This window comes from Lycorma delicatula, chromosome 12 (assembly GCF_047948215.1).
Source record: "Lycorma delicatula isolate Av1 chromosome 12, ASM4794821v1, whole genome shotgun sequence".
Classification (NCBI taxonomy): Eukaryota; Metazoa; Arthropoda; class Insecta; order Hemiptera; family Fulgoridae; genus Lycorma; species Lycorma delicatula.
This window is the reverse complement of record NC_134466.1, coordinates 38,011,135-38,030,138: the sequence shown is the minus strand read 5'-3', so window position 1 is coordinate 38,030,138 and position 19,004 is coordinate 38,011,135. Positions and strand designations below refer to the sequence as shown.

At 30.5% G+C, this 19,004-nt stretch overlaps 1 protein-coding gene across 6 annotated transcripts in view; it reads right to left on the bottom strand.

The window, feature by feature from the left end:
- Ctns (lysosomal cystine transporter cystinosin) overlaps nucleotides 1-19,004 on the bottom strand; it is a 190,430-nt gene that overhangs the window by 137,217 nt on the left and 34,209 nt on the right. For 2 of the 6 annotated variants that reach the window (XM_075379292.1, XM_075379294.1), the window contains exon 1: nucleotides 14,890-15,496. The exons of 2 other annotated variants lie outside the window; for them this stretch is intronic. The gene's annotated coding sequence lies outside the window, so the exon portion shown is untranslated. Of the gene's footprint in view, nucleotides 1-14,889; nucleotides 15,497-19,004 lie in introns of those variants that run through there. 2 more of the 6 variants (XM_075379289.1, XM_075379293.1) reach the window with 1 other exon arrangement.

Genomic DNA, 19,004 nt, shown 5'->3' with positions numbered 1-19,004 from the left:
CCTGGGGACGCGCGTACCAGGTAGTCATGAAGAGACTGGGAAGACCTTAATAAGATAAGACCTTATTAAGACGGAGACCCCGTATTTAATAAGATAGAAGCTACACGACACATGGAAGCGCTTTTCACGCGGGTTGATTCGGGCATCACGGAGCTAATGCCTGGTGAACGCGGGAGGTTCACCCAGGATGAAGTGGCGGTTAAACGACTAAAAAACAAAAATTGTCCAAGATCCGATGGTGTGCCAGCTGCAGTCATAAAGGGTCTGATGTCCGTCATCCCGTGGGAGATGACAGATATTGCGAGTTATGGGGTCGAGAATTGCTTTTTTCCTGTTTGCTGGAAAGCTTCAAGAACTGTTTTCTTGCCCAAACAACAGTCAGTTCCAGGGGCTCTCGAATATCGCCCTATAAGTCTCATTAATAATATGGGCAAAGACGTGGAGAGGCCTATCGCTAATAGACTAATTGAGGAGCTGGAAAACAACAACCTCCTCCATGAGAAACAGTTTGGCTTTAGGCGGGGGCGGTCAACTATTAACGCCATCAACAAAGTCGTTTCATGGGCTGCTGCGGTGAGGGCTGGGACTTGGAGAACCAGGCGTATCCCACTAATGATACTCCTGGATATAAGGAACGCTTTAGGTTCGGTAGCTTGGCCAGCTATATTGAGGGCACTTCAAAGAATGAATGTAAGCGAGTACATAGTGACACAAGCAGCCAGCTATCTATCCGAGAGACTGAAATTAATACGGTGAATGGTGTGGTAAGTCATCAGATCTTCTGTGGAGTCCCGCAGGGGCTGTACTCGGATCCCTACTTTGGAACATCTTCTATGATGAAATTTTCCGATGAAACTTTAAAAACAATATTGATAACTGGAACGTACAAATTAGTCGATAATAAAGAGAAAAAGTTAATTACTGTTAGATTAATTAAATATGGTGTATTTGAAAAAAAAAACTTTTATTGGTTGCACACGTATAAATAAATTCTAATTTGAAATGGAATAAAAAAACGGTTTTTTTATGAATAAAATTATTTGCAAATTACGAATTTCCATAGGTTCATAGAAAATCCTTATTAAAATAGAACCATCTTGGTTTTTTTAATTTATTTTGAAGCGAATTAAGCTTCAAACTCATTGGTAAAAATGTAACAAGACTAATAAAATAACAATCACTTGCTAGTTATACGAGATCTATTCATGGTTGTTTTTGTCAATATTTACTATCCATTTATTCAGAAATTTCTAATGGAAGCGATCATATTTTACTCTCAATTAATCAACATACGATATATTGTACATTTTTTTGGAGAATCTTTGTAAGGAATTACGTTAACTTATCGACAGTTTTAATCGATATGTAAATAGGTAAATAATAATTCATTTCTCCATGGTATTAAAAAATATATAATTTATCATAACTGGTTGCTAATAAATCATAACTGCTAGGTGAAATCGCCTACGTCTTTCATGACGGAAGGTTCCGGGATCGCACCACGAAGCCATTTTTTTCTACGTTATATAATTCCAGATCACAGTCTCTCTAATAAATTAGCGTTAGAAAGGAGATAAAATCGTAAAAATACCACCGACCCGTTTAACCTATAAAAACAATCGATAACGACAATGAAAAGGTTTCCGGTAAATGACCCGAGATATGATCCCTTAATTCTTTTTATCATCCCACTCCTTTAAAATTTTAATCAAAACGTCAATATTTTATTCGAGAACCCACTATGCCAAATTTAAATATATTTAGTCCATTCAACCAGGAGTGATTAACCCGAATAAATACCAATATATACCCATACATTCACAAATAAAACTAATCCTCCCCATTTTTTGAATTTTAAAAATGTATGTACCTCTGGCCAAGAAAATGGAAAAATTATTTTTTACTACATATACTATATTTTTTCCTAATTACTAATACACATTTCGTTCTAACTGCCAGGATTGTAAAAATTACAAAACAAATAATACAGTACATTGTTTTTTTTCTATATTTTTTAGTGATTGTAAATTTTGTATCCAGTTACCGTATTATGATTATAACTAGTCGTAATAAAACACAACACAGTAGTAATACTTGTTAAAATTCCAAGATCAAGCAGCAAACCGGTTAGCCTTCTAATATTTAATGCGTACAAAATAATAAAAAAAAAAATACTATGGTGGCCTAAATAGATAAGTTACATAGATTCACATTTCTATCATTTAATTCGATAAGGAAAACTATGGGAATAAAATTAAAATTTTAAACTGAAAATTCTTAATAATTTTACTATATTATCAACTTAACTTTCACAAATAATAATTTTAAAAAATATTTTTCAATTTACTTTCCTAACACAGTTAAAAAAAAAATACACTTCTTACTTCACCTCAAATATTTTGATAAATAAAATAAATTTGCAATTTTTCTTCCGGAAATCCTTTAGACTAGTAATTTTTTTGTCTCAGCGGTGAGTCCTTCGAGCCACTTTTTTTTAAACATATTTCAGTTCATTGCTAATCTTTTTACTACCTGCTAAATATATTTTCTGATAATTAATATTCGAGTAATATTCATCTTACTCCAGTCTGAATTTTCCCCTTCCACGTTCATCCACTGTCCTCACCGCTACAACCGTCAGTCTTTTTCCCTTTCCAGCATGATCAAACCATCCTGATATCCTTTTTTCAATGAACTATACCAGTGGATCTTGCTGTAACTGACTGCGATGTTCTTAAATGTATCCTGCCCAGTTCTTTACACCACTCCTTTCATCTATCTCATTTCAGCAGGTATTGCCATTCTGCTGTTATGATTTTTATAACATGGCTACGCTTTGCATATAATAAAGCCAACAATTACGCTATTTAATACATTTTTTAAGCGTTGGGAATTTTAATGAGCCCTGGAAATTAAATTCACCTCTGGCAAATAGGACTACAGTATGTAAAGTACTTAAAATCAATTTACATAAAATATGAATTCATTCAGGAGAGTTTCCTTAGCCTAAATTATTGAAAACTACAATATTTAACCTACAGTTAAATTTGGGCCACAATTAGTAGAAGATCGGGTATCTAATCCCAACAGTAAACGGTACGTCGATGAGCAAATAATTCTGAAGGGTTGGAATTTTATATCTCAAGTTTAACCTCGCAAATTGATATTACATCACACATAATTGTGAGGAGTATTTCAGAAAGTACCATTTCAATAGTTGGAAAAGCAAAAAGGGAAATAATCCCAAGTTGTGTTAGACAGCAACCCAAAAAATACGGCAGCCCTCTTAAATGGCTAATTATTCAGCGTAAACAAGAAAAAAATGTTTAGTTTGAAAGAAATACTTCTAGCAACGTAATAAACATCAGGTCATGAATTATTTAATGATATTTCAAACAATTTTTTTTATGTGAGCTTGCTTTTTTGTATTACTGGCTTTTTTTTACCTCTTACTACGTTCAGTAATTCTAAATACATTGATGTCCAGTGGCGGCTCGCGTATAGCACTGTGGAACTGCACAACCCCTTATTCCACGTGAGAATATTTAACGAGTCCTTTTTTCTTTAATTCTTTCTTTATACTTGTACGACATATAATCCTTAAGCTTAATATCATCGACCACCCGCCGGTTTATGAAAAAGATACAAAAATCTTTGTATGGAACTGTGCGCTTCACAGTTCCAGCGTCGTAGTGTTTGACTATTGTCCGCATGCGCACGTAGGAAGCTGCACGCGAGACTGCGTGGGAGAGAGCACTGTCGCTCCCGCAGTGCTGGTGGAAGACAGTTTTTGTTACTCCGCGTGTGTATGGAACGTTCGTTCCCTTTTCTAGTTTAGTCGATGGAAGGAATATGAAAACGGTTTAGTTGTTTTTTCAGTACTGATCTGAAGATGGGGAAAAGCAAGGGCTCTTTGTCTGCCAAATCTGTCCAGAAAGAGGCTGGAAGGGCAAAAGTGATGGTAACTGGTAAAATCAAATTATGAATTTGTTTCTGTGTACATAGAAATTTAAATTAAGCACCATTGGACTACAGTGTTTTTAAGCGGACATTGTAAGTTAATATCTAATAACACCAATAAATATTATCTGCATTGAAATTTTATTATTTATTCGGTTAAACCGAATACGGTTTTTAACCATATGGTGCTTACATACTGTGTACCATATTCTTGAATGTGATAAAGTGTAGAATTCGATTATTATCCTGCTTCCAGCTATTCTATTTGATTCATTTTTTCGGATCTTTAATTTTACAGAAAACTTTAAATGGTCTTGAAAAGGCCCAGAAAAAAAATTTTATGGAGCAGCACCCCCACTGATTTTAGTTACGAGCCGCCATTGCTGATGTCCACAGAGTGTAATCAACTTCCTTATAATAAATGGTTTTTTTTATTATTAATATTGTGTAAATAATGCTTGCCCAGCATAAATTGGTCTCTGTGTTCCGAAAGTTTATTAAAAAAAACGTGTACAAAAACTAGATTTTAACAGTAAAAATATTTATAATTTATTAGCGTACAAGGAAGTTATGTAGTGTCCACATCAGACTTTTTATGTATGGGTATGATCACTGAGGTTACCCACTCATCAAGTCATTTGCAGGGTTAGCCGTAGGTATTTACAGATCTGGATAGAATTGGGTGGGTAACACCAAATTAATCCGTTGCTTCGATCATTTCCGCTGTAACGCTATCTGGGTCTGGTGATTTGCTTGGTAATCTTCACCTAAGTGAAGATAAGGTTCTAAAAACTTAGTGCCTGACAGAGATAACAATTTTAACATTATAATATTGTTTATCCTTTCGATTGATTCTGCTTAATTCCATCTCTATTTTACGATTTTTAAAACACTGAATCTTTCCACGAGCATATTTTCCAGAAAACTGCAGGATCTTATTTTTCGAGAGCGGACACACTTCCTGAATTCCTACTGTAATAGTAAAAAATAAGTCTTACTTATATTAACTGTTGTAAAGCCCAAAATAAGGAGATATCCTGCAAAATTTGATCAAACGGAACCCTCTCAATGAACGTCGCGCCACATGAATTCGCATAAATAGGAATTTAGCAAGATTGTGATTCAGTCTTTTCACACTGTCCGTAGACTTCCCACTGCGTTTGTATGCGCCCCGGTAATTTTATCTCGAGATTAACCGAACGATTAACAGTTTGATGTATAAATTTGTAACCTTGTAAAATACGTGTATTACCCGTAACTCTGTCAACATTCAGAAATTACGTTCGCCCCAGGTCTGTTACGGTATCAACAATTTCTAAGTTATCTTTCGTTCGATCGGGAAACGTATATACGAAAAATTATTTTGTTTCTCTGAAAATTTCTGCAAACAATCACTGCTGAGAGTAAACAGTCCTCAAATTGTATCCTGGTCTTGAAAAAAGAGATTTATTTATTTCCACCAGTTCAGACCGTTCCAGGTTATTATTACTGAGTTACGGAAAAACATATCCGCACATATATCTCACAAAATTTTTCCAATAGATTACAGCAAATTCTTTGTTACAAAACTTAAAACTATTCCATGTGTGCAGGAAATAAACAACATCTTCCAATTTCAGTTTGCTGGATTGGAGACAAGTACCGCTCCTTAAACAAGCAGAGTTACGACAAATCGCCTTTGAACAACAGCATTTATCTTTACTGTCGCATAACGAAAAATATATTTAATGATCCTGTTCGCAAAACCTAGGATTAAATCCCTACAGCTTATAAAAAAACGAACAGTATGTTGTTTATCTGACTCCTCACAGATTAAGTCAATCAAACCCACCCATGTAGATGAAAATAACGATTAATGAAAAGTACAGGAAAAATGTGCAGGATTAAAACAACTGCATGCATCGACTAATTCATAGCCAACATTATAACTATAAAACAGGTAGAAATATAATTATTACAGCGTTAGATAAGATAAACATTAGGATTTAAAAAATACTGTGTATTATTAGTTAATCCATCAATAATTTACTTAACGATATTAGTAATTTAGAAAATGAAAACTAATGAACGTGTCGATTAAAATCGATATTTTACAGTTATATTAAATTGTAAGAAGGTAATAACATTTTAATTTAATTTTTATACGACTTTCCCCACTTAATTAACATATCCTAATATTTAAATAACGAACTAAAAATGAAAATGACATAAAACTTCGTATAAAATATCAGTCTTTTTTTTTGCGCTACTGCACAACCGATCGTAAACACAATCGATTTCCTATACAGTTTGAAACTAGAAATAAATCGATTGAAAAATTATATCATAAAATAAGACTATTCAGTGATACTTCTAGTCATGTACAAACATTAATAATATACGTTATTTCTCAAGAACGATACAATTATAGTATACCACTACAATGATAGATAACGAAACAAATAAATAAAATAATAGATTACTAAAATTAAAAAAATAATAAAAATGTTCAACAAGAATAATAAGTGGGATAATAATATCATAAGTGAGATAATAAATAATAAACGAGTAATAAATTATAAGTGAGATAACAGAATCAAACTTAACCACAGACATCCGTCGAGATAAAAATTTCAATTTTCAATTACAGCCGAGGTAAAAGTTTTAACTTAAGATATAATATTTATCGGTGAGAACAACTGCCAAACATAAGAGTTGTAAGTGTAGTCATATCAGCATCGTCTAGAACTACCACCAAAACTGTTGAAAAAACACAAATCTGCAAACAATTGCAATCAGAATGAAGCGCCTGCTACAAATTACTATCCGCAGGCATTACCGAATTTTTATTAGAAGGAAGATGAAATAGTGTGATTAATTGCTCAGCTTTCCCCATCCGTACTTATAATGGGTAATTTTAATGCCACAACTCTATTTGACGGTCGGAATGAATAGATTCTCAGAAAAGAGAATTGGAAGAGTTTCTTTCCTTTTAAATTCAAACCGTTGGTGTCATCCTTGGCGTGCGCAAAGTTGGTACAGTTTGTCATAGTATATCTGTTTGGAAATCCATAACGTCAGATTCCCCTTCATTCCCCAAGATATCGCTGATACTATCAACAATATCGTCTCTAATCAATCTACGACGTCTTGCTCTACGAGAGTGTCTGCTTCAAGTCAATATTGGTCCTCCTTTCCTGTTCTGAAAATTATTGTTTACAGGTGTCGTACCGCTATCGTCATTATGAATAACAAGTAGCTATTTCATAACAACCCTACAGAAAACAGGTTATCTAGATTAAATTCTACAAATGGTCGAATAAAGCCCTATAGTATTTCTTTAAAAAATTACAATTCAAGCAAAGTTTATTCGTAGTACAATATCGATTAATAATCCTAATTCCGGACTATGGCTTGGTATATTATTTCCACCTTTTCACAAATAAATTAGCACTAATCTAATTAAGCAATGTAACTGATATTTACGAACAATCGATATACGAGGTCTGTAAATAAAGTAATGAGACTGGTTTTTTTGGCAGCCAAAGTGGCAACATTGTAAAGTTACTAGTAAACATATGAACAGCTGATTAATATTAGAAATTAATTTTTTAGTCTACTGTTATCACGTGAGACATAAACAAACTTTTCGTGAAACTAGTTTTTGTTGTGCGTTACAAAAATTAGTAATACTACTTACGAGCAACGTTGTGCAATCAAGTGTTGTGTTAAACTCAGTGTGTTAAACTTTTTCAAAATTGAAAAGAAATAGAGATGACGCTCTGTCACGAACCGAAGTTTGTAGGTAGTTTGAAGCTTTTTCAGATGGCCGGGAATCAGATGCGGACGATCCAGTCTCTGGAAGACCGTTAACGTCAAAAAGTGACGACGATGTTGAGCGAATCAAAGTTGATACGGTACTACCGGCGATTAACTGTCAGAATGATTACAGAACAACTGAATTTGAACCGTATCACAGTCCATCAAATTTTGACAAACGAATTGGACATGAAAAAAATTTGTGTAAAATTGGTCCCAAAAAACCTCACTGTTGAATAAAAAAACAGCAGGGTGGAAGTATACCGTGATCTTCTAGGGCGAAATAAACTGTTCCTGATTTTCTAAAAATATGTTATTACTGGTGATGAATCTTGGATAATTGAGTACGACCCAGAAACAAAACGCCAGAGCAAGGAGTGGCACACTTCAAACTCACCACGTCCCAAAAAGCAAAATTGAACAAATCAGAAATCAAAACTATGCTAATTTGTTTCTTTATAGTAATGGCATTATCCATAAGGAGTTTTTGCCTACAGGACAGAATGTAAATCAATATCTTTACCGAGAAATTCTTGAAAGACTGCGGAAAAGAGTTGCCCGGGTGAGAGCAGCCAACAAAGACAACTGGATGCTGCATCATGACAATGCACCTTGTCATACTTCACTCTCAATTAATAAGTTTTTAGCAAAGAAAAAAAATTCCTGTAGTTCCTCAACCCCCTTATTCACCAGACTTGAGTCCCTGGGAGTTTTTCCTGTTTCCGACTTTTAAAAAAACACCTCAAAGGACACCATTTTTGAACAGTAGAAAACATTAAAAAAAAATGTAACCGACCATCCGAAGGATATTCCGGTTTCTGAGTTTCCAACGCTGCTATGAAGAGTGGGGAAACCGTTTGAAGCGTTACGTGGCTTCCCAAAGGAACTATTTTGAAGGTTCACGTATAAGTGGATTGTAAATAAAAAAAGTTTTTCTGAACCAGTCTCATTACTTTATTTACAGATCTCGTATATCGATTCTTGCCATTTTTCAGCTACAATATTAACTGTAATCCGAAAACCTTCTTGGATGAGAATGTCTATGAAAGTTTCAAGCGCTGAAGTTAAAACTTCAGTTGGATATCTAAAACGATGCTTGTAAAATGAGATTTTGAGGTTATAAACAAAATAATTTTACTCAAACAGCTGATCAGAAGTCATCACAGAGTTACCAACTTACTGTTCTGAAAGTATCATAACCTTCTTATCAGTTGTTTAACCTCTATAGCTATTTATGTCCTTAATTATTATTGAATGACCCTCGTATTACAAGAGATATAAAATAATTGATATATTATGAATAATTTACTTCATACAGTTAACAAATTGCCATTACTAAAGGTTAATAAAAGATTGTAAAATTTGCAACTATTACAGTGAATGAAACATACGAATAATAATAAAAAGCAGCAAAGAGTAATAAAAGGCAATAATAATTTAAATATCTATTATATCGCCTACTATTACAATTGGATACATCCTGTTCTATTATATATGTATGTAAATACTATGAATCCATAATAAATAAATGAAGAAGAAAATAGTGGTTTATTAATTTCTTGGTTCTTTATTTAAATATAAAATAATCTAAGCAGCATTAATTTATACGTCATTCGTGTTTCTATGTTGGCCTTTCTTTTCAAAAGGAATTTAGGTATATCAATTAACATTAAAAACGTGAATTTGCAATTAAATATATTACGTATGTAGGATTTTAAAATAGTTTAAGAAAAATAAATTTAAAAAATAGAAAAGGAAAAATTATTTATCCGATAAACATGTTCACAATAATTAGAAACAATTATAGTAGAACGTGACGATAAAGTATAGCACAAAAAAAATATATATATAAAAAATATAATTACTTTTAAATTTATGTATAGAATAAACAGTAGAAAAAAAAAGAAAACAAAACAGGAAAGTTTTCGGAATATTGAAACATCTTTAGGTCAAAAAATGTTAATATACGGTAATGGTTTGTTTTCTCGGCTGAAACTAGGAACACAAAATTCGTTAATTAAGCGGAAGGAAATTCGTTTATCATTATCAAACTACTATCAGCTCTAAAGCACATCCTTCCCACTAAAATTTTGAATTCTTGTTCGCTTCCATTTCCTAACCATTTTAGATGGTTTATATTTCATTTCCCTTTTCCGGACCATATTTTTACTTCCTTGTACGAAGTAAAGGAAGTATTGTGTGCGAAAAATTTCGGTCTTCAGATTTCATTTCCTTTTAGGTAGATTTCATAAGAAAGCTACCTATTGTAATGGGTACCATGATTCGAATTTCCGGAAAAATTCGACATATATTCGCGTTTCGCATCCCCCAGATTTCCAAAACCACCGTCAGCTCAAAAATGTATATATATATATATATATATCACTTTCTAGTGGACATGATAACTGCCGTAATTTTGCGCCAATCACTTTCAAATTGTTCTCTAAAAATAACTCGACCAAAAATTTCAGTCGAGTTTGTTAACGGCCAAAATCGGTCCATGAGGGTGAAAATAGGGTGGCTTTTTCGAAAAAACAAAATATCGCTATAACTTTGTTATTAAGTAGAATATCGAATTTGTTTAAAATTCCTACTATTCTTTGGGTAAGGGTCTAAAACTTATATAGGTAATGTATTTTGACATCACTAACCATTGGCCCAGCGGATGGAAAAAATGGGGTTTGGAGGACAAAAGAAACCATACCTACCGTAATAGGCGCACTATCTAATCGGTGTAAGGTGATCGTTTACCTGAAACCTTTGTCTGACACAATTTTTGATATGACCAACCCTTACGCCAAGGGATGAGCAAAATAATGCTGGAATTGTAAGATTGGGCGTGTCGCATGCTAAACATGTGAAACTTTTTCACATGCAACCGTTGTAGTATTGATTAAATCTGAAGTTTTTCTTAACTTTAAGGTGGACATTTTTTAATCCCTTACTTAGCACCGGTGAAATCTACCTCCGTTTTCCGGGGTGCCGAAAGGGATCTTTTTTTTAACTTTTTTACTTTCTTGTACGATGTCAAGCAAGTATTGTGATCGCGAAACTTTTCGGTTTTCAGATTTCAACGGAAATATCGATTTTGACCATCTCTGAATCCATTTTGACTAGTTTCGGCGTGAAGACTGTAAGTACGTATGTATGTCGCATAAATCAAAAACGATTAGCCAATCGTTGAAATGTTGGATTTAGTACTGTTGTAACATCTAGTTGTGCACCTCCCTTTTTGATTGTAATCGAAATTAAAATTAAAATTTTAATTAATGAAATATTTGGATCGTAAATGGAAGACACATCGGTTCGAATCAGACTTCATCTCCTTTTGTTTTGTTTTTTTTTAATCTAAATAAATTGTTTTAATAATTATTAACCCGTGATTATAAAAAAGTTTTATAATAAATAATAAGTCAAAGATAATTAAAAAAAAACAGAAAACTATTAGTGAAATAAAATTTTATGTACCTTAAAAAATACGTAAATGTAATTTAATAGGCATTACATATGTGTATATGTAATAATGTTGACGACACATCTGATTATTTAATATTAATTGAAAATTGTAATTTAGAATCTATTATTTTTGGATTTTCCAATTTTATCTCATTTTATTAATTATTCTGGAATTTCTGTTTAATTTTATCTATATTAAAATTCACTACAACAGTGTGACTGAAGAATACCCTCACAAGAACAACATATACACTAAGGCATACATGCCCGATCTTAAATAAATTGCAAAAAAATTCTTATCTTTTTGTTCATTACTCCTTTGATATTGCCAGACAATATTCTCCCTAAGTCGGTGTTGATCTTTGTTTCGTTTATTTGTTTTTTGTTGCCAATCATTTAATCCCTCTTTGCTTTGATATAATTCTTTGATGTTAATTTACGTACACGTTCTCTAGTTTTTCAAATTTTCTCTCTCTTTATACTCATCATCTTCTCATAATATTTTTATTCTTACCTTGGTCTTAACGTTTTCTTCCTCTTTATATTTATCATTTTCTTTTAATTTTTTTGTTCTTCCCATGTTCTTAACATTTTCTTCCTCTTCATATTCATCTTCTTGTCGTTTTTTGAGATATATTTCTTCATGTTATCTTTCTTTATCCTGTATGATTGTTTCTTTTTCATTTTTGATTATTCTCCAAATAATTTAATAATAAAAACTGAATATTTTAAACCGTTAATTCGAAATTAACATTTGTAACCAGTATACAAGAGTTCACTAAACGGAATAGTTTAACTATTATTAATTTTTTTTATACGACATACCAGAAATCTAAAATTTTTGTTATCACTAAGTTACGAATAATGCTGATCTAGTAATGCGAGTGAAAAAGGAACTTTTACTCTATCCTAATATTTCGTGCATGATTGTTGAATTAATAATTGTATAAATATTTTATCTTAATAAAAACTAATATTTTACCAATTATCAACTGTCCGCTTTATTTAAGAATTGGACGATCGTATCTCACTTCAAATGAAATAAGTTTAAATGAAGTGCAGCAAAAAATGTGTTATGCACTATACGTTTACTTGCGTTTCTCGTCACAATCAATTTGTTTTTTCTTCCCACATCAGCTGATTTGGAATTCAAGGTCCTAGTAAGGTCAGTTATTTTTACACGGATTTGAATACTAGATCGTGGATAACAGAGTTCTTTGGTGGTTAGGTTTCAATTAACCACACATCTCAGGATGGTCGAACTGAGACTGTACAAGACTACACTTCATTTACACTCATACACATCATCTTCTGAAGTATTATCTTTACGGTTATTACCGGACCCTAATCAGGAAAAAGAAAGAAAAGGTAAAGCCAGTAGCATCGCATATACAGTTAACAGTGGCTATGTTGGTTGAACTGCCGCGCCCCTTAAAAAAAAATCGAAATTCAATAAACCTCAAAAATGGTTTTTAAGTATATATTTTAAGGTTATTTGCACCCCCCCCCCCAAAAAAAAATAGAGCATCCCCGTCGCCGCTTCGCCCGCGCTATTTGGTTACTTGCGTTATCCGTCGTGGTCAGGGGATATTTAGCCGGTCATGAAAATCTTATCAAATAAATTCAGAGCTAATCTCTCTACAGATTTCACTTCCCAAGTTGAAACAGTTGGTGTTATTTGAATGCTATTAACCCTTTGATAATGTCTAGTTCAAAAGTACATGTCAAAATAGTAATGAACTATTTTGACGTGTGAAATGGGTCGAATCTTAGTAATTCAAACTTGATATGGTTCAGAATAAATCAATTTTTTTTTTAATTTATTTTAGGTTTAAATCATGATAGGATTATCTAAAAATACGGCTTGATGCGGAAATGATTCAGTAAAAAAAAAAAAAATCTTTATAACTATTTAAATAATATAAAAAATAACATTATTTTTTTTGAATAATTTTGCTACATAATCTCCGATGCTTTTCAGCGTGAAATATTAAATAAAATAAATATGGAATAATACAGTAACTATACAAAAATCTATAATAATATTTTTATAAATAAAAACAAACAAAAATTAAAACCAATTTTTAAAAAGTTGTAAGAATTATAAAACAATATTTTTTAAAACCTTTATTTTTTAACTTTTAAGGTTAAATTAAGTTGTTACTGATTTTAATTTGTCGCGAAGATGAAGATTAAAAAAATTTGAAAAAGCATTATTTGCATATATCAATTACAATTTTTTAATCTGGCCTTGTTTACTATTTTTATTTTAATCACAACTTTTTTATTTATTTAAAACATCGGTATGAAATCAAGTCTATGAAAGCAAACTTGAGAATTCTTCGTCAAATAAGAAAATAAATGAAAAAAAAAAACGGGTAAAGACTACTATCGGGCACGAATTTAAATCATACGGGAATAAAATTCATAAGTTTAAAAAACTTTACTCTGTATTTTCAAATAAATTTATTGAAATTCTACATGAAAACTAATTATTAATGAATTAATAATTACATCAGAATATCAAACTATATATACAAATCTAATGCTAAGCAGTAACAGAAAAATATCTTCAAAACTATCTATGTAGACAATCTAGTTTTTCTTTTAAAACAACCCTACTAAGTTATCTTGAACCAATTTACATTAATAAAATAAACAAAATTTCGAAATTGGTAAATTTAATAATTATTTTAAAGTGAATCTAAAAAAAACCCTTTAAGTTGAATTAAAAACGACCTCGTTTTTGGAATCAGATTGAAAATGTATTTCAAATAAATTTTCAAAATATTTTGGCGAAAAGGTACACTCACAGTTTAAAAGATATTTAAAAAAATCCTAAATATTTAATACAAACTGATTTTAAAATATTTACACAATATTAGTCTAAAAATCTAGGTGCATTATTAATAATAGTTATTTTAAAACCCTGATAATTCGATAACATTTTAATAACTAAATAATATTTTTATTTTTTCAGAAATATGTTTTTATTCTTTTGTAACTCAGTAATTTGATTTATTTTAATTTTAATTCACTGTGGTACACAAATTTGAAAGTATTTTTTATTTAATTGGTATATTTTAATTTTCAATCGTGGTATTGGAATGAAGATATTATTGATACTTTATAAGAAAATCGATGAATCCGTTCAAGTTACCGTGCCACAAACCGTTCAAGACTTCAGAAACTCTATAACCTTCTTTGCAAAGTCAGTAATTTATCGTGCAGTAAGTACGTATATTAAAATTTACCATGATACAATTAAAAAATTACACGATTCTCAGAAGTTGGGGTAATATATTTAATATTATCTTAACAAAAAATAACACAATTTATAAATTTAATTAAAACATTACAGACTGATTTAATTTATTAAAGTATTAAATTTTTTTAAATTTAATATTATTAAAAATTAAATTAATAATGCGGTAATATTTTAGGTTGTCTAAATATTAGAAAAATATTAAATGAAAATTACAAACTATCATGTTAGATAGAAAAATATGTGCCAGTTATTTATTTTTATTAACACAAAAAAGCACGTGTACTACTTTTCTAAGTTCGTTATTACGTTAAATTATGTATTTATTACAACAGTCTAAAAAAAGTACATAACCTTTACTTTTAATATAAATAAACAATAGTTAAAAGCATAACTAATACTGTACTTACTTGTTAATTACCGTTTAATATATTATTCAAATTGAGCCGTTGGATTATAAGATTATATATAAATAATTATTAAATTATTTATATTTAAACAATATTTATCACAGTTAAATTAAGCTTAAATTAAATATTATCACAGATAAGATAAACTGTAACCCTCTTCGTTCTCAGCTCAGAGGTAGAATGAATTAGTTCTGACAACAACCACGAAATAGCGTGCACGTCAAGTCATGGACTAACTGAGCAACTCCGACTGATTGGAGGGAATTTCATGTCTTTTATATTGTACGTAGTACGATACAAAATATAACTCAATAACGATTTTATGCAAAACTATGTATAGATATTCAGCTGCATATTGTATGATGTAACTTTAATAAAATTTTTGTTTGCATAATTGTAAAAAAAGATTTTATCAGTAAAAGGAAATATGAAATTATAACTACAAAATTTACTACACCACGTTATCATCTATTTCTTTTTTTTTTAAATGTACGCACTTGGTAAGCAAACCGTGTACATTTTTAAAATTCAACTAAAATTCAGATACCAATAGACTTTTTATTACTTAATTTTTCCTATGTATTAATACTGGTTACTCTGCTATACAAATAATTAATGAATGGATTAATTTCACTGGAGTTAAAAAGAAATAAAAATATTTAATGCACAAAAAAAATGTTCAAACATTATTGATAATATAAAAATGATTGTCAAATAATGTTAAATTAAATTTTTATAGTAATTTTAATTTCTTTTTATTTATGCTTTCTTTTTTAAATTTTATATGTTTTACTAGCATATTTAAATAATATAAATGAGGATGAAAAGTATTATTAATAATTTTAATATTTTTCTAACATAATAAATGTCAATAATGTTTCATCCATGATTCATTAAAAAATTATAAATAAAAGCCTTTTAAGATGAATCATAGAAGAACAAAAAATTATATAGAAATATTGCAAAAAGAACAAAAAACACTTGAACATTATCTTAAAACACATAGGTTATTTTTTTTATGATTTATATGAAAGTCCAGAAGTTTTCAATGATCTATTACAGCTTTGATGATTCAGAGCCTGTCAGTACTACTTAGCAATCCTTATTTGTTCTAGTTTGCCACATCTCTAGATAAAAAAAATAATCATTACAATATTACTGAGCCATTACAATTAAAATATAATTACTTCAAATACATCTCACAACATCTAACTTTCAGATGTGAAAACAAGACAACTAAATATCAATCTGGCATATCTATGTCCTGTTGATTTGGTATCAGAGAAACTGTAAGCAGTAAACAAATCAAAGAATAGAATTGATGAAACAAGTAATTGAGGCTGTAGTATTCAGTACATATTTTCAAATTTAAATATTAGTGCAGAGTAAAAGGTTTCTGTGGTTAAACAAAAGTAATGAGAAACAAAATTAATTTCATTAAAAATGAAGTAAAAAAACAATAATAAATAAACTGTTCTGGAAGAAATAAAATGGACCTTTTTTTTAAATATATGTTTGTAATTTATTATTAGTTTTTTATTTTCTAAAACAAAAGTACCAGATGCAATTATAATGATAAATTAATGTCCTTTATCAGCAATTCTAAAACAGTGGTACATTTACCTCTGGTGACATGTAGAACTTGTCAAGCTGGTATTCAAACAGACGTAACAATACAAAAAACAGCCATTATAATATAACAATTTTGTATTATAACAAACTTATTAGTCTAACAGATATTTATTATTAGTAGTTCTATTTATCTATTATTAATACAGTTGATCAGAAGTTCTCAATCATTTCTGATGTATTATAATATAAAAATATAAATATTATATATATGCATATATCTTGAATTTCCTTTTCCTTTAATTTGAGGAAGTTATTTGTGCATAGCAACAATAAGAACATCAACTAACTGGCCAGCAAGAATGAAGTGCAACACCGCTGGGTACAAACATGCCCTAGTACACATGTAATGATTTGTCTGTCCCATAAATGTACCATGTTCAACATATATTAACATGTTTTTTAATGACAACTGTAAAAAGATTGTTATACTTTCCTCCAGCAGTTAAGCAGGTCACTGTGGTTATCCTACAGACAGACAGATAAAGTCTCTTCTGGTGTTTTACATACACTGATAATCTGATTTTAAAATATTGTTATTGTACAACTTTTTCATTTGATAAAATTGAAGTGTTAATGTTGGCATATGTATCTCGAAAAGATTTTTTTCCTTATGTATATATATATATATATATATATAAACTTGTTTAGGTACATTGCTTCAATTAATTTGGCTTAGTTCAGTTAGTTTAGCTGACGTAAAATATAAATTAACATGGATAAGTGGCTTAATAGAGCATTAACAGATAAAACATTGTCAGATAAAAACCCTGACCAACAAATTTTACTTCAGAATCAGAACTTGCAGTGTCAAAATCTACAAAATTTGTAAGAAAATATGATCCTGAGTACATGGATTTACTGTCATTGATGTAAACAATAAGCCACAACCTTGATCAGCTTTGAAATTCTTTAAAACCAAAGCATTAGATAACAAACCTAAGGATTTTTTTGTTTGAAAATTGTCAAGATGTAATACACAAAGAAAATGTATTTTACAGGTAGTACTCAAAAAGCATTTAAGGTATCTTTCTTGGTGATCTTAAGAATAGCAAACTGTGGTAAAGCTCATACAATTTCTGCTGTTACCTGCCCCAAAAAAAATTATACGCTGAATGTTGTCAGCTAAACATGATACCATTGATGGATGATACCATGCATCGCATAATTGAAAGCATGGATTTTTAAACATTAAAAAGAACATGATAGCCCAAGTCAAAAACAGTAATTTTTTTATCTTACAATTTGATGAGAACACAATGTACTTTTGAGAAACTATGTTCGACTTATGGTTTACATGCAGTATGAAAGTATAATTAAAGAGGATCATTTATTTTTTGATAAGCTATCAACAAGAACTACCAAGATGAAATATTCAAAGAGGTGGATGACTTTTTTGTAGAAAATGGGCTGAACTGGAAGCAGTATATTGGCTTCTATTCCAACAGTGCTCACGCTATGTCAGGAAAATATAGTATTCCACCAAAGTAAAATTGGTTACAGAAGACTGTACCCTCACTTATTGCAGTATCCTTTGAATAGCTTTAGCAGTAAAATGAACAACTTGAATAATTCAAACATGTTCTTCGGGAGGCTGACAAGGGGGTCAATTTTATTAAATCTTAGGTTTTAAACTCTCGATTATTTTTAAAACTGTGTTCTGAAATGGGCAGTCACCATATTCACTGCTAAACACAGAGGTGAAACGGCTTTCTGAAGGAGAAACAAAAAGCAGATTATGTGAGCTTCACTCAGAGGTGCAGGTGTTCGTAGTTGATACTGATTTTGAACTGCATGATTAATTAAAAAACGAGATATAAATTTCAACACTAGCCTACTTATGAGATATTTTTAGCCATCATACTGACTTAAATTTAAGTTCACAAGGTTAAAATAAAACTGATTTTCAACAGAAGACAAAATAAAGGCATTTATCAAAAAATGCCAAGTGATGAAATAGTGTTTCAAATGAAAACCTATAGGCTTATTCAAATTTGGAAAATCTTGTGTTGGTACAAAAAACTGAAGTGTTAAAATAATCTCTTCAATAATATAAAATGCCATTGCCTACTGACTGCTGAAATGTTTGAAGAATATTTTAAAGAAGATTATTCTGATTCCTATGGAAATGAAATCCTTTCATACTGGGTATCATCCCTGGAACCCTAACTAATAATGAAACAGAATATTTGACAGAATTATTTTGTTATGGAGGTTTGAAAATGGAATTTACTAAATTAGAGTTATGTGAATTTTCATTACAGATTAAAAATTAATATCTATCCCTGTCCAGAAAAGCATTGTAATTTATAATTTCTTTTTCTACCACATATCTTTGTAAAACTAGATTTTCTGCTATAGTGACAGTAAAAAAATAAATTTCAGAATAAACTGAACTTTGACCTAGATTTACAGTGCATTCAACTGAAAAAAGATATCTCTTCACTTGTTTTAAGCATGCAGCTACATTTTTCTCACTAAATTTG